We start from the raw sequence: 15647 nt of genomic DNA on the forward strand, positions 1-15647 counted from the left end.
TGGCTTTGGAAGCAAACCTAAAAACAGGTAGGGACCACAATTTGCCAGTGCCTTAAATAATGGCACTGACACATTAGATTTAAAGATTTTCTATAGGATTAACATGTCATCTGCAAATAGTGACCGTTTGACTTCTTCCTTGCTGATTTAGTCGCCTTTCATTTCTTTGCATTGTCTTATTGCTGTAACTAGAAATCCCAGTACTATGTTAAACAACAGTGGTGAAAGTGAGCATCCCTGTCTTATTCCTCACCACAGAAGAAAAGCTCTCTGTTTTTCCCCAATGAGGATGATATTAGCTGTTGGTCTTTTGTACATGGCCTTTATCATGTCAAGATATGTTCCCTCTAACCCTACTTTGTTGAGGGTTTTTATCATGAATGGATGTTGTACTTTGTCTAATGCTTTTTCTGCATCTATTGAAAGGATCATATCGTTGCTATCCTTTCTTTTATTAATGTGATGTATCATGCTGATTGATTCGTGAATATTGAACCACCCCCGCCACCCAGGAATAAATCCCACTCAATCATGGTGAATGATTCTTTTAATGTACTGTTGGATTTGATTTGCCAGTATTTTGTTGAGACTTTGTGTGTCCATGTTTATCACAGATATTGGCCTGTAGTTCCCTTTTTTAGTGGGGTCTTTATCTTGTTTTGGTATCTGGGTAATGCTAGACTTAAAGAATGAATTTGGAAGCTTTCCTTCCTTATCTATTTTTTTGGAATAGTTTGAGAAGAATGGATATTAACTCTTATTTAAATGTTTAGTAGAATTCCCTGGGGAATACATCTGGCCCTGAGAAGATTGGGAGATTTTTGATTATTGATTCAATTTCTTTGCTGGTTATTGGTCTGTTCAAGTTTTCTATTTCTTCCTGTTTCAGGTTTGGTAGTTTACATGTTTCTAGGAATTTGTCCATTTCTTCCAGGTTATCCAATTTGTTGGCATATAGCTTTTCATAATATTCTCTTATAATTGTATTTCTGTGGTGTTGGTTGTTCTTTCTCCTCTCATCTGTGACTTTATTTATTTGAATCCTTTCTCTTTTCCTTTTGGTAAGTTGGCTAGAGGTTTATCAATTTCATTATTTTTTTTCAAATAACCAACTCCTGGTTTCACTGATATATCAGTTATTTTAATTTCTGTATTATTTATTTATGCTCTTATCTTTATTATTTTCCTTCTTCTGCTGACTTCAGGCTTCATTTGTTGTTCTTTCTCTAGCTCCTTTAGATGTAAGGTTAGGTTGATTATTTGAGATTTTTCTTGCTTCTTGAGGTAAGCCTGTATTGCTAAACACTTCCTTCTTATGACTGCTTTTGCTGCATCCCAAAGGGTTTGGACCATTGTGTTTTCATTTTTATTTGTTTCCATGTATTCAATGAAACCACTAGTCAATTCATTATAATTACCCAGTTCCTACACCTATGAATATTTTTACTCTTGGAGTGTCTAAAAGAAAGTAAATAGGGTGACACAAGGTGAGATTACACTAACTCAGCTCCAGTTTACTCAAGATCATATGTTGCTGTCCGTACATCCAGGCAAGTAATCTGAGTTACATGGTCTTCCAAAGTAGGGAATTCAGGATATTGGCATACAAAGTCTAAAAGTAATTATATACTTTTTTTCCCCAGAAAGAATGTATCTACAAGGCTCCTAGCATGATTAAAAGAACAATCTGTGATAATGAGATAGAATAAAGCTAAGTAACTCACATGGAAACTAAATCCAGATCTTGGGTGTATTAGGTCGGAGTTTTAACCACAGTGCTAATTATAAGAACAATAACCAGACAAGGTATGATTAAAATATTTTATCTGAAAACTACACCTCGAACTGTATCTTTATTTTAGACAGACCTAGCCTGAACTAGTTCTGAAAGCCCTGACAAATGACCTTCTTAGAGTTGTGGATGAGTGCCAAACGCCCATACTGATTCTATGCTACATTAGGTCACTGGCATTTTCCAACAGGACACCTACAGATTCTCTACTTAGGACACGGATATGAAAATGTCCTATACATATCAAAATATTTAACAGCAACATGCCACTTTGGATGGCATTTTAAATTGGCTTCTTAGGGGTCTTTTGTGAGGAATAATCAAGGGGTGGAGACATCATTACACTAATCCTGATCACCAAACCCAAAATGTACCTCATGTGGTCATGGAAACTATTTGTTTTAATTCAAAATTAATTAAGTTTGAGTTAGAGCAGAAAGGGAGTGGTCTCATAGCTTTAATTGCAGACATTCACTACAACACAAAGACTGGCATCCCAGTGTTTCAGCCTTGAATTTCTGCCATCAAAACCATTAGTCAATTCAGAGACAGAGCTTGAACACTTGACTGCCTACACTCAGCTCCATCTGTTATGTGCACTATTGCCAATACATAGTCCAGTGTGCCAATGGCACCGTTCATCAATGGTTCTTATGAAGCAGCAGGATGCCTATCTACTTCCACCAAAGCCACATGGTGTCATCTTTCCTGCTGGAAGAATAATCTATCTAGAAGCAACACCATGAGTTTATACTTGCTTATTCCTTTCTTATTTAAAAAAAAAAAGTAGAATATTTCACCTCAGCACAAGGAACTCAGGGTTTGAGCAAAGCAAGAATAATAAAATTAGGAAGTACTGAATAAGTGGGTTAAATGTATACTGAGAAAAAATAAAACTATCAAGAGGAAAAACAAAAATGGAAGATCAAAAACATGGAAAGTTAAAATCTAAATACGTGTTTTTAGACCACTTTAACTGCAATCTAATTTATTTAGACCATTTGGTCTAACAATTGATGTAAGAGAGAAAATTATCAATCTAAACCTGTGTCTCTTAACGTGTTAGAAATATCTCCCCTGGGAGCTTTTAAAAACACCTCCCCTGATGAAGAGGTACCACGTGGCCTCCAGAACAATTAAATCGAAATCTCTGGGATGAAACCAGGCATCAGGATTTTTTTTTTAAGTGTTCCTGGGAATTCCAATGAACAGCCCTGTTTGGGAGCTACTGACTTAAACAAAAAAAGTACAAATCAGTTTTTAAGCCACAGTTGTTTCTACTACAACTTGATTCACTGCGCCACATAAAGGAAATAAGTACCTTAAATTTATATATGAAGAAAGGCAACTTAAAAATGTTGAAAAGTTTGCCTAAGATTGCATAGCTTATAGGCTGTAGAGCAGGGGCTCAGAACCAGGGCCCAATACTGACTGACACTTTGACCAAATACACTGAAGCCTCTGGGTGGGATCATGGAGGGACTGGCTGAGTGGCGGGTGGAAGTGAGCCTTTGGACTGAGGGGAGTTCTGGTAATAAATACTGCCCCATGCCAATTTGCACAGTAATTTCCACCATTTAAATTTCTTTGAGTTATGTCAAGGTCATAAACAGTTCCCAAATGCAATGCAATGGCCACAATAATAATCAGTGTTGTTGTCATTATAGCCACCAATTATGAACCTGTTACGTGTAAAACTCCATTTTAGTTACTTTACATGTATGACTTTGACTCTATTATGTCCTTCAGGGTAGATATCAAAATCTCCATTTAATGGTTGATAAGAGGTTTACAAAGGTTAAATAACTTTCCCAAAGTCATATAATTAGTAAATGGCAGAGCCACGACATGAACTGGCTGTATGCTCTTTTTTAATTTTTATACTATGTTACACAGAGAAACTAAATATTTTAACACAATTACTCTCTATTATTAGTAGTTTCATCATGAACTAAAGTCATAAGACACAAGACAGGTGAATTGAAGGCTTGGGTGGGTTGTGGGAGATTGGGTGGTTTTAAACTATGTCCACTAATTATTCAATATCCCTCCTTTCAAGAGAGCTTGATTTTCCTTCCTTTGAAAGTGAACTGGGACTTGCTTTCAATTAAATTTTTTTTTCAACGTTTATTTATTTTTGGGACAGAGAGAGACAGAGCATGAACGGGGGAGGGGCAGAGAGGGAGGGAGACACAGAATCGGAAACAGGCTCCAGGCTCTGAGCCATCAGCCCAGAGCCCGATGCGGGGCTCGAACTCCCGGACCGGGAGATCGTGACCTGGCTGAAGTCGGACGCTTAATCGACTGCGCCACCCAGGCGCCCCGCTTCCAATTAATAGAGTATGGAAGAAATGATGGAGTATGACTTATAAGACTCAGTGATAAAAGACATCACTCACTTTCAGAAAAGCCAGCTGCCCTAACCAAAGGCCTCCTGCCACAGCCATGTGAGTGAGTCATCTTGGAAGCAGGTATTCCAGCCCCAATCAAGCCTTCACATGACTCTAGTGTCCATCAGCAGCTTGACTGAAACCTCATGAGAGATCTGGAGACAGAAACACCCAGCTAAGCTATTCCCCCAACTCCTGACCCATAGAAGCTGTGAGATAGTAAATGCTTTTATTTTAAGCCACTAGGTTTTGCAGCTGTTACACCAATGGATAACTCATGTAAGGAAAAAAAAAACTATGGAAGATAAATTATAAAAGGCCAAGATCATGGGACTCAATGATGCATAAGAATAATCCTGAGCACCCAGAGATACCATAAAAGTACTAGGTAACTGCCTAAGAATATGAGAAGGAGTTGGGGTAAAGAAAAGGCAGCAGTGGAATGTCAAAAACTGTTTACAATAACTTTTTTTTGAAGGAAAGAAAAAAATATTAGTTTGAGGGTGAATTCATTTCCCCAGGGTATTACAGACTTTGACAGCACTCCATATGACATACTGAAAGCCACCCAAGCACCTAACTAAAGCAATAATGCATCATGCAAAGTCAAGTAAAGTCTTTTTTGCTATTTTACACAGTTTAATAAGACAGGTCATGATAATATGATGTTATTAACACGAGCTGAATTATTCTGAGGCTAATAATTACATATAATATCCCTTTACCTATAAGGCAAAATGTTATTTACATTATTACATCTTGATAAGCAACTGTATCTACTGCAATGAAATATAGATTTTAAGGTTCAGCTTTTCAATTTTCCTTGTTCAGGCTTTCAGAATGTCCAGATTCTATACGCAAGCCCCCTCTGAATTCCAAACACTATGTTCTAGAGAGTCTGTTAGGGAAACACTGGGAGATAATAGGATATACTGATTTTGTTCTTGCCAGTAAATCACCTCCCCAGGTAATTGTTCTTATAATAAAAATGCCAACTGGGTGGCAAGTCTCTGTGCCAAGAAAAAAAATTGTATTTTATCCCTGTTGTGCATTCAGTACAAATTTTAAAATCACAAGAAAGAGGAAAAATAAAATAAACTCTTGCTGAAAAAAAAATAAAAGAAGGAGAAAAGGAAATAATTTGGGGAGATTCTTTGTAACGCACCTCTAGTGTTGCAGTTGATGCTATAAAGGGCAGATACCTTGTGTTTCCTTAAGAAAACGAACTGATCACACCAGTGACTGATAATCTAATCTCTGTTTGTCCAACTGGATAACAGGACTTTCTTCAATGATGGTCATTTGTAACATCCCGTCTCAGAAATATATAGAAATGTCTGTGGCAGGATTTCCCAAAGGTTCAAAAGAAAAAGAAAGTTCCCTTATTTTCCTTACTGCCCTATACTGTCAGCCTCTAATCCTATTTGCCATGGACCAAAGGAGAGAAAGAAAAAGGACAGAAGTGGGTCAAAAAGTAAGAAAGGGAAAGAAATTAGTGTAAAAAAAAAAAAGCCACAAGTTTTGGAGAATGTTCCGTAATAGTTTTTTCATCTCCTTATGGCTGTGCTCCTTAACCTCCACTTACAATCCCAATGAGTTCACTATGATAAATCCTGTTGTGATTTCATCAAGGATGGACTGAAGAAACTCTAGCTCAATGATCTGAGACTGAACATCAAATCAACCTTATGTTTGTTTGGTTTTGCAGCCAGGTATTTTGCCCCATTCCCAAGTTCAGCCTCCATCAAGATCACACTCCTGATACTTGGACCCTTGTGTTAAATTCTGTGTTTTAGACCCTTGGAAGAAGGGTACTGCCTCACTGTGATTACATTCCCATCTCTAGTGACAACAGATGTCTATTCTTCATCACTGCCTCCTCGTGGATTCTCCATTAACACGTTAAATACCACTCTCTGCCCACACCCTCAACAATCAACAGCCTCAACAAATGCAAGCCCTTAGTAGCTAGATTTTACATAAAGGCTAGGATTCATTATAATGGCTCATCCTCTTCCACACCTACATTCCATTTCCTTAGTTCCAGATCATACCCATTTTAGACTGCCCATTCCACTGTTATAGACCAGGTCATATCTTGAGATACAACATTTTCCTTAGTTAATGTGAAGAAATGAAATTGAATTTAAATGAAATTAAATCCATACCCGGAACATAAACAGGGAAAAGTTTTTCTTCTTCAGTCCATCAAATTTTAAATGCTGAGGCAGATGTGTTTATCTTTTAAAAAACTATACTGTTTTAAGAGACTTTGATTGATTAATTGATTCACCAGTCCCAAACTAATGTTGAGTTGAAAATAGCAATGGCATTTCTAAGGGCTGTACTGCATTTTCTAATACCAGATGATGAATATCTCTGGAGTTTCATCAGACCAGGAGGGCTGACACACCACTGACTCTATTCTATACGCTCTATTAGTTTCCCAGTTTACAATTATGCAATATATATTTGCTCACTCTCCATGCAAAAAGATCAAGATTGACATTTAAGAGCCCATCTTTAGGTGGGAAAGAAATCCTTAGAGAGTCAGGAAAATATAATTTAGAACAAACTTCTGTCTGAAAAATAACTGGTGTTCTTATCCTCTCTCAGTAGCAATGCACTTTCTTTTCATGATTCTGTTTCAAAATCAGTAGCCTACTGACCCCTCATGCTAAAACAAAAGATGTAGCATTAGAGTAGAGGAACACAAATGCAGTTGCATGATTACTTTTGATAAACCCTCATGTAACTTTTCTCTTATCCCAATACAAGGGTGGATATCAATTGCAGGAAAAAAAATCATGTGCCAGGAACTTGTCCTCTTCCAGTACATCAGGGACCAAGGGCTAACAGTCAAAACATGTAGGTCTGAGAAACTGTATTACCATCAGACTCAATGTCTTGTCTACAGCTTCTGTCTTCCCCAAGTTCTTGTAGTTTCAATTGACCAAATCCCTACTATGGGTTCAGTTGGACCTGCTTTCAGAACCAACTTTGACTAAGTCTACTACCATACAAAGAGTCAGAAGAAGAAATCCAAGGAGCAAGGCCCAGAAAATTCAAAGTATCTGAGGTAGGGAGGTGCTTCACAGGTTTGCAAAAAGAAAGGAAGCCACTGTGGGGAAATGGTGATCAAGGTAATATGAGCTGTGTGATAAGCAGAATAATGGCCCTCCAAAAATTATTACACCCTCTGGAATCTGTGAACCCATGGCAAAAGGTATTTTGCAGATGTCAGTAAGGTTACATATCTTGAGATGGGGAGATTATCCTGGATTACACAAGTGGATCACTTGTTTGACACTCAAGTCCTTACGAGTCAAAAACATCCTAGGTTGTGGTCAAAGAGAGATGGGACTATGAAAGAAAGGTCAGAGAGATGGTAGTCTGAAAAGGATAGATGCCCTATTGCTGGTTCTGAGGTGTAGAGGTCAATGTACAAAAACTAAAAAGAGAAGTTAATGGTGGCCCCTGGGTGACAGCAAGCAAGGAAATAGAGACATGTGGTCCTACAACCCTGTGGACTTGAACTGTGCCAACACCTTCATCAACAAAAAAGATCCTTCCCTGGAATCTCAAAATGAACACAGTCCTGTTGACACCTTGATCTTAGCCCAGTGAGACCCATGTTGGACTTCTGACTTATGAGAACCTTAAGATAATAAATATGTGTTGTTTTAAGTCCTGTGTTTTAAGTGTATGTAGCTTGTAGTAATTTGTTACAGCAACAATATATACCTAATGCAAAATGAGTTAGCTACACCTGTGCCAAATCAGGAAAGCCATGATAGAGTCTGTTTTTCAAAAGCAATGGGGAGTCAGTGATGAGTTTTAAGAAGGGAATGACTTTGTTAAAAGATTGCTGTGGAAAAGATGCCATGCTCCACACTTAATGTCATCAGGGAACACAAATTAAAACAATGAGATACTACTACACACCTATTAGAACAGCCAAAATCCAGAACACTGACACCAAATGCTGGTAAGAATGTGGAGCAAGAGGGATGCTCATTCACTGCTGGAGGAAAAGCAAAATGGTATGGCCAGTTTGGAAAATGGTTTGGCACTTTCTTACAAAATTAAACATGTTAGGGGCGCCTGGGTGGCGCAGTCGGTTAAGCATCTGACTTCAGCCAGGTCACGATCTCGCAGTCCGTGAGTTCGAGCCCTGCGTCGGGCTCTGGGCTGATGGCTCAGAGCCTGGGGCCTGTTTCCGATTCTGTGTCTCCCTCTCTCTCTGCCCCTCCCCCGTTCATGCTCTGTCTCTCTCTGTCCCAAAAATAAATAAACGTTGAAAAAAAAAATTAAAAAAAAAAACAAAAAAAAAAAACATGTTCTTTCTATATGATACAATCCAGATATCTCACTCTACCTAAAGGCACTGAAAAAACTTATTTCCATGCAGAAACTTGCACATGGATTTTATAATAGTTTTATTCAAAACTTCCAACAATTAGAAGCAATCACGATGTTCCTCCATAGATAAATGGATAAATGGCAGTGCATCCAGACAATGGAATATTAGTATTATTATTATTTTTTATAAAAAGTAATCTCTACACCCAATGTGGGGCTCGAACTCACAACCCTGAGATCAAGAATCACATGGTCTATCAACTGAGCCAACCAGACACCCAGACAATGCAATATTATTGAGTGCCAAACTGAAATGAGCTATCAGGTCATGGACAGACATGAAGAACCTTAAATGTATATTTTCTGGGATACTGCAAATCAAGTGATCACAAGGCACCAAAAGTCCAGATAAGGGAAAAAGCACTAGACTGGATATCCAGAAGCCTAAGTTTTAGTACCAGTTCTGTCATTGCTCAACATGTAATCGAGTGCACATCACTTCACCTCTCCGACTTATGTTGATTTATGGTTTTGTCCATTGTATAATAATCACTAAGTTAAAATATCAAAACCTAAATGTTAAAATTTGTAAAATTGCAAGATGCTTATTTTAATAACAGAAATAATTGCAGCTCCTTTACATCTTTTATTTAAAAGATAAGAATCCCTATGTAAGGAATGGAGAAAAAAGCCTTAAGTACAATGGCAACTAAAATGGCAACTCAAACAAGGTAAAATTGTTTCTGAGGTACTGATCCTTTAATTAGAGACAATGTCAAAATGCAGTGTGTTCTCTTAGCTTTATTATTTTGAATCTGTTTCTTGTTTCTCCACAAACTGAAGAAATAAACAGTGATTTTTAAAATTAATTATGTAGTGCAATTTTCCTCCAGGAAAACCAATATAGCTTAATTTTCATTAACTATATTTTAAATCGTATTACTCTTTTGGAAAACATTGAAGGGTGCTTTTATTTATAAACCAATAGATGAAAGCCGTAATACATTTATATGGTGCCTGGAAACTTTCAAAGGGGACTTCTTATTAAGTAGAATTCAACAATAGTATTTTCAAATATCATTAAAAATTTTTAAATGATAAAACCCAATATAACACTGAAGCCAAGAATAGTGGCATCCAGGGTTAAACTGCAGCATTCAGGATGCTAATTAGCTAACCGTGACTGTATGTATAATGAAGATATTAAGCTTTCTCTAAGAACATTGCAACTTGAAATTCAAATAACTAATGTTATGGGATAATTGGGGAATATGATTAACTGATTTAAACAGTACTGAAAATGCAGCACAATTCTCTTTCAAGAGGAAGAACCAATATATTCTAGAGACAAATGCCCAAATCAGAATTAGCATGTAGTCAAGAAAGGGGGTGACTAAGAGTACACGGGTAACCATTTTGAATAAATCACTTTAAAGCTAGTCATAGTGTGAATAAGCATAATTATATGGCTCTCAACTCTGCTCATGTTTCCTCTCTCTCTCTCTCTCTCTCTCAACTGCAAGTCCCCTTAACTGTCATGTTTAGCTGTCTCTTTGAGATATTATACATGGTAACAGGTGAATCTGCTCTTCTGTGATTTTTATAAATTATCTTAGCTCGCACAGCAAAGCCATTAAGCTTAGGTTGGGAAAGGCTTGACCCTTGGGTGCTTGCATGCAGTTTTCTATTGTAGGAAAGCTTCACCAAGCTCTATAGATTTGAAAAGACATGAGAAAATAATTTGAAATTCAGAAGGAACCAAGATGTTCTGTACCTTTTCATTGATTACAGTGATTATGGGTCTATATAGAATGAGTAAATTATTTAACAAGTGGTGCCCAACGAGAAGGTGTATTTTAATAGGGATAACTACTTTGGGCCCTCTGGGTTCTTTTAGATTATTTCAAATAATTGCATATAACCACCCTAGTAACCAGGAGATCATCAATAAAAGGAATTTAATGAAATAATTCTGAAGGATGAATTAGTGTGCAAACTTTCTAGAGGAGATGGCCAAGAGAATATTGTAGGTAGCAAAATTTCAAAGTAGAAAACCAAGTGAACAGAACTAGAAACAAGCACAGTGGAGAAATAAAAATCATAATCAATATGCCTGACAGGAATTTATACTTGTAACTGCACTATACTGGCTGCCAATAAAGTGTGATGATGATAAAGGCAAAGAAAAATAAGACCTCTGGGATAGAATTAGAGAATTAAGTTTACTCCCTCCAAGAAAATAATAGAAAGAAAAATAGGGGAGAACTAATATACTAGAATTTAATGCAAGGTGGATCATTTCAGTACTGAATGAAATACCCTACAATTATTTTGCTATAAGACTGTATATGAAGTTCTTCTGATTTGTTATAGATATTGTCTAAAGAATCATAGCCAATCAAACCTAAGTCCAAGGGGACCCTCTGGCAGAGGTAGGAAGAAAAAAAATGGTGGGTTTGTTGTAGCAGGGATATTATCTTACTCATGTTTTGGACCTAACACTATTGGCAAAGCAGGTATTTCATATATGTATATATATGTATATGTATATGTATATATATATATATGTATATATATGTATATGTATATATATAATGTATAAATTGCATCATCTACAGGCTAGTTTTGAAAATAAATTATAATATTAAAAAGTTATCAAATATAATCTGAAATCATATCTAGAATAAAATATACATGAATAAATAAAAAATATTAATTACATATTTTATCCATGAATTTATTAGTTGCTATCATATTGTTCTCTAAACAATCTGAGAGGCAACTTATATGTGCTACTTTTTAGAAATAAGGAAGCTGAGTTCCAGAGATAATTAACAATTCGAACAGTGTTATAAGTAAAGGAGTTTGAAAAGAACTCATGACTCACAGATACCCGAAACCATATTCTATCCACTTTATCACCCTAAATTATTGAGATTATCCAGAACCTTGATTTCCTGTGTTGAAGTTGTTCTTTCTTGTCTTCTTATATTAGTGTTTATTCTATTTTTCAAGTTTCCGTCCCTTCACCCTTCCCCTCAAAAACAGATAAATATTAGACAACTTCTAACTTAAGCTTGTTTCTTCATAGATGGATTAAGTCATTAAAAAGACACAAGGAAAAACATAAAAGCATATAAAATAATAGCAACTTAATATAGTATAAACAAAACATTTTTATAACTAGAAAGTTAAAAAAATAAGTAGATAATAAAAATAAAACATTTAACTGTAGGATACTATATATAGTAACTGAAGAACTAGTTACTTTTATCTCCATATCTGTGTGGATTCATATTTTAATTAAGATATTCAAGATCATTTTTCTGATAATATTTATTTGTTTTTTTCCATTTTAGATTTTTATGCGGATTTTTTAAAGCATAATAATCTCAACAAAGGAAGGAAAGGCAAAGGATTCAGAAGTTTCTGCTTTTTATATATAATTGAAGCCAATTAACTGTGGCATTTTTTTAAATCTTGTTTCCCTTAAGGCAGGTATTTACAAATACTATATTATGTATGTATTATAGGTTTTTCATTGCAAGAAGATTAGAAAAATTATCAGAGCTTCGGTAAACATTGGAAAAAATGAAGAAATTCACAATAAAATTAGAAGTAGTCCATTGAGCAGGTATGTAGCTATATAACTGTGCCAACTGTAACAGCTCTAGAGGGAAAAGTAAAAGGAAAAAATAAGTGAGAATGACCTGTTAAGAAGTAGGTATGGTAGGGGCCCCTGGGTGGCTCAGTCGGTTGAGCGTCCGACTTTGGCTCAGGTCATGATCTGGCGGTCTGTGAGCCCGAGCCCCGGGTCGGGCTCTGTGCTGACAGCTCAGAGCCTAGAGCCTGCTTCGAATTCTGTGTCTCCCTCTCTCTCTGCCCCTCCCCCACTCGTGCTCTGTCTCTCTCTCTCTCTCTCTCTCTCTCTCTCTCTCTTCCAAAAATAAATCAACATAAAAAAAAAGAAGTAGGTATGGTAATGCACGATCAGAATTAGATTCAGCCTTCTTTGGGGCTTAGAAGTGTCTAGAATTAAACATGATACCTTCAGAGTGGCCACTGGTTACTTTGGGTCTCAAAGGCCCCAAAACCCTGTTTTAACTCTCATCCCTTATTGTGTGAGACAGAAGGCAAGGTTTGCAGCCCTTACTTAATATCAACCAGTTGTATCACCTATCTCTTCCAAGACTTCAGGTACCTCATCTGTCAAGTATTGAGTACCAACAGCTCTTCAACCATGTCCTTAAAGAATATTACAAAATTTTGTGAAGTATATCGAAATGTATTGTTACTAAACTCAAATAAGATTTATTAAGTGGGGAAAATCTTAATGACTAAAACTTTCTAAATATAAAGTGTTCTTTTATATATTTTCTTCAGCTGTATTATCTCCTTCTGTTTTTTTTTTAATATTTATTTATTTATTTATTTATTTTGAGAGAGAGCATGCTTGCACATGAGCAGGGGAGAGGCGGGTGGAGGCGGGGGGGAAATCCCAAGCAGGCTCTGTGCCTCCAGCACAGAGCCAGACACAGGGCTTGAACTCTTGAACCTGAGATTATGACCTGAGCCAAAATCAAGAGTTGGACGCTTAACCAACTAGGCCACTCTGGCACCTCTCTTCTGTTTATTTTTCTATTTTTTCTATATTCCAGGAGGGATAGACAGTATGATATAGTTATTCACAGCACTGACCCTGGAGTCAGACTGCTTATTTGTGAATCTAGACCTGCCCATTCACTACCTACAAACCATGGTAAAGTCACTTAATCTCTTTATATGTCAATTTCCTCACTTATAAAATGGTGATTGCACAAGTGCTTCCTGATGAGGAAGTCATGGGGATTAATGGAGGCAATATATATCAAGCACTGTTATAAACAATAGCTTAGAGCAGGAACAAGTTTGGCAAAATTTTATTTTAAAATTCAAATGTAAATATTGCATGTTGGTCCACAAAGAGTGCCATGAGTTTTAGGTGCTTTGTAAAATGAATGAGGTATTACCAGATATTGTTAGGATATATTGTTTCAGTAAAAAAGAAGCAAGGTGTTTAAGCATTTATAGTATGCTACCTTATATCAAAGAATGGAGATGGGGCGCCTGGGTGGCACAGTCGGTTAAGCGTCCGACTTCAGCCAGGTCACGATCTTGCGGTCCATGAGTTCGAGCCCCGCGTCAGGCTCTGGGCTCATGGCTCGGAGCCTGGAGCCTGTTTCCGATTCTGTGTCTCTCTCTGCTCCTCCCCCGTTCATGCTCTCTCTCTGTCCCAAAAATAAATAAACGTTGAAAAAAAAAAAAGAATGGAGAAATAGTAATTTATATATGTATAGAGTTATAGCTATATCTATTTAAAAAAAAAGGAAAGATAAACCAAAAACTAATAAAAATGGTGGTACCCACGAGAGAGGGACAATGGTAGAGAAGGTAGAACTCTCCAAATGTGCTTTACTTTGAGGTTTTGACTTTGTAACTATAATAATGTTTTAAATGATTATTAAACAAAGTTAATTCAAACTAAAAAAACAATCCATAGAAATAAAAAGCAATGAAACAAGGCTATATAACTAACTGGGCATGAATTGATATGAATTATTTTTAAGTACCATAAACCAAGAACTGTAAGAAATCTTAAATTGTTTTTACTAATCACCTTGTTAATAATATTACTGTTTTTATTAATTCATTTAATTAATTTATTTATTTTGAGAGAAAAGAGGAGAGGGATAGCATGTGGGGGAGGGACAGAGTGAGGGAGAGAGAGAATCCCAAGCAGGCCACTCACCATCAGCACAGAGCCCATCATGGGGCTCAACCCATGAAGTGTGAGATTATGTATGACCTGAGCCAAAACCAAGAGTCAGATACTTAACTGACTGAGCTACCCAGGCACCCCATTACTGCTTTTATTCTAAATTTATTCTTAAATTATTATATATATGCAGTCATATGGAACTAAGATTTTCAGTTTAAGAGAAAAGAGATAAACATATCAAATGAAAAAAATTACAAGCAAAACCCCATAAACTGAAATTTGAATTGGAAATATGGAAAGTATGGAAATATCAATATAAAGTATTCCTCTTTTAAAATATTTCTACAGAATAGTCCTAGATACAGTGACCAATTAAGTAGCTATGAGCATCCCCAGTGACCAAATTGTGGACTATGAACACCATTTCCCACAAAAGATACCAAGATGCCTTAAAGACATGGCTGTTTCCTGGTTTGGACAGAAAATAGAAGAGAAGATCTTGGGACTGCTTGTCATACCAAAAAGTGAGGATGCATCAGTGACCACAGAGATCATTTCACAAAGACTTAGGAACAAAATTGAAGAGGTCTTGTCTTTCCTTTCACCACAGTGAAGGCAGCCATGAGTATGCTCAGGCATCAGAAGAGGCTTGCCCCCAGTCTCCTACTCTGTGGCGACAAGAAGGTCTGGCTGGACCACAATGAGACCAGTGAAATCGCTAATGTCAACTCCTGTCAGCATGTCCAGAAACTGATCAAAGATGGGCTGAGAAAGTCTAGGATGGTCCATTCTGGGCCAGTGCTGGAAAAATATTTTGGCCCACCAGAAGGACAGGCATGTAGGCACTGGTAAGAGAAAAGGTACTGCCATTGCTCGAATGCCTGAGAAGGTGACCTGGATGAGGACGATGAGAATTCTGTACCAGCTACTCAGAAGATATCTGGATCTAAGAAGATTGACCACCACATGTCTCACAGCTTGTACCTGAAAGTGAAGGGGAATGTATTCAAAAACAAGTGAATTCTCATGGAACACATCCACAAGCTGAAGGCCCACAAGGCTCGCAAGAAGCTTCCGGCTGACCAAGCTGAGGCCTGCAGGGCTAAGAACAAGGAAGCATGCAAGCACCATGAAGAGTGGCTCCAGGCAAAGAAGGAGGAAATCATCAAGACTCTGTCCAAGGAGGAAGAGACCAAGAAATAAAACTCCCTCTCTTTTGTCTATACATAGTGGCCTCAGCAATTACACAGATCGGTTATTCAATAAAACAACCTTTTATCTGCCTAAGAAAAAAACCGAAGACATTCCTATTGGCAAAGATGAGATAATAAATTCAAGATCATAA

At 37.0% G+C, this 15647-nt stretch overlaps 1 protein-coding gene and 1 pseudogene across 1 annotated transcript in view; one reads left to right on the forward strand and one right to left on the reverse strand.

The window, feature by feature from the left end:
• The window catches only part of CTNNA3 (catenin alpha 3), a 1798979-nt gene that overhangs the window by 957203 nt on the left and 826129 nt on the right, over positions 1 to 15647 (reverse strand). The window lies entirely within an intron of this gene.
• LOC125148367 (60S ribosomal protein L19-like) lies at positions 14924 to 15505 on the forward strand (annotated as a pseudogene).

Source organism: Prionailurus viverrinus, chromosome D2, assembly GCF_022837055.1.
Source record: "Prionailurus viverrinus isolate Anna chromosome D2, UM_Priviv_1.0, whole genome shotgun sequence".
Classification (NCBI taxonomy): domain Eukaryota; kingdom Metazoa; phylum Chordata; class Mammalia; order Carnivora; family Felidae; genus Prionailurus; species Prionailurus viverrinus.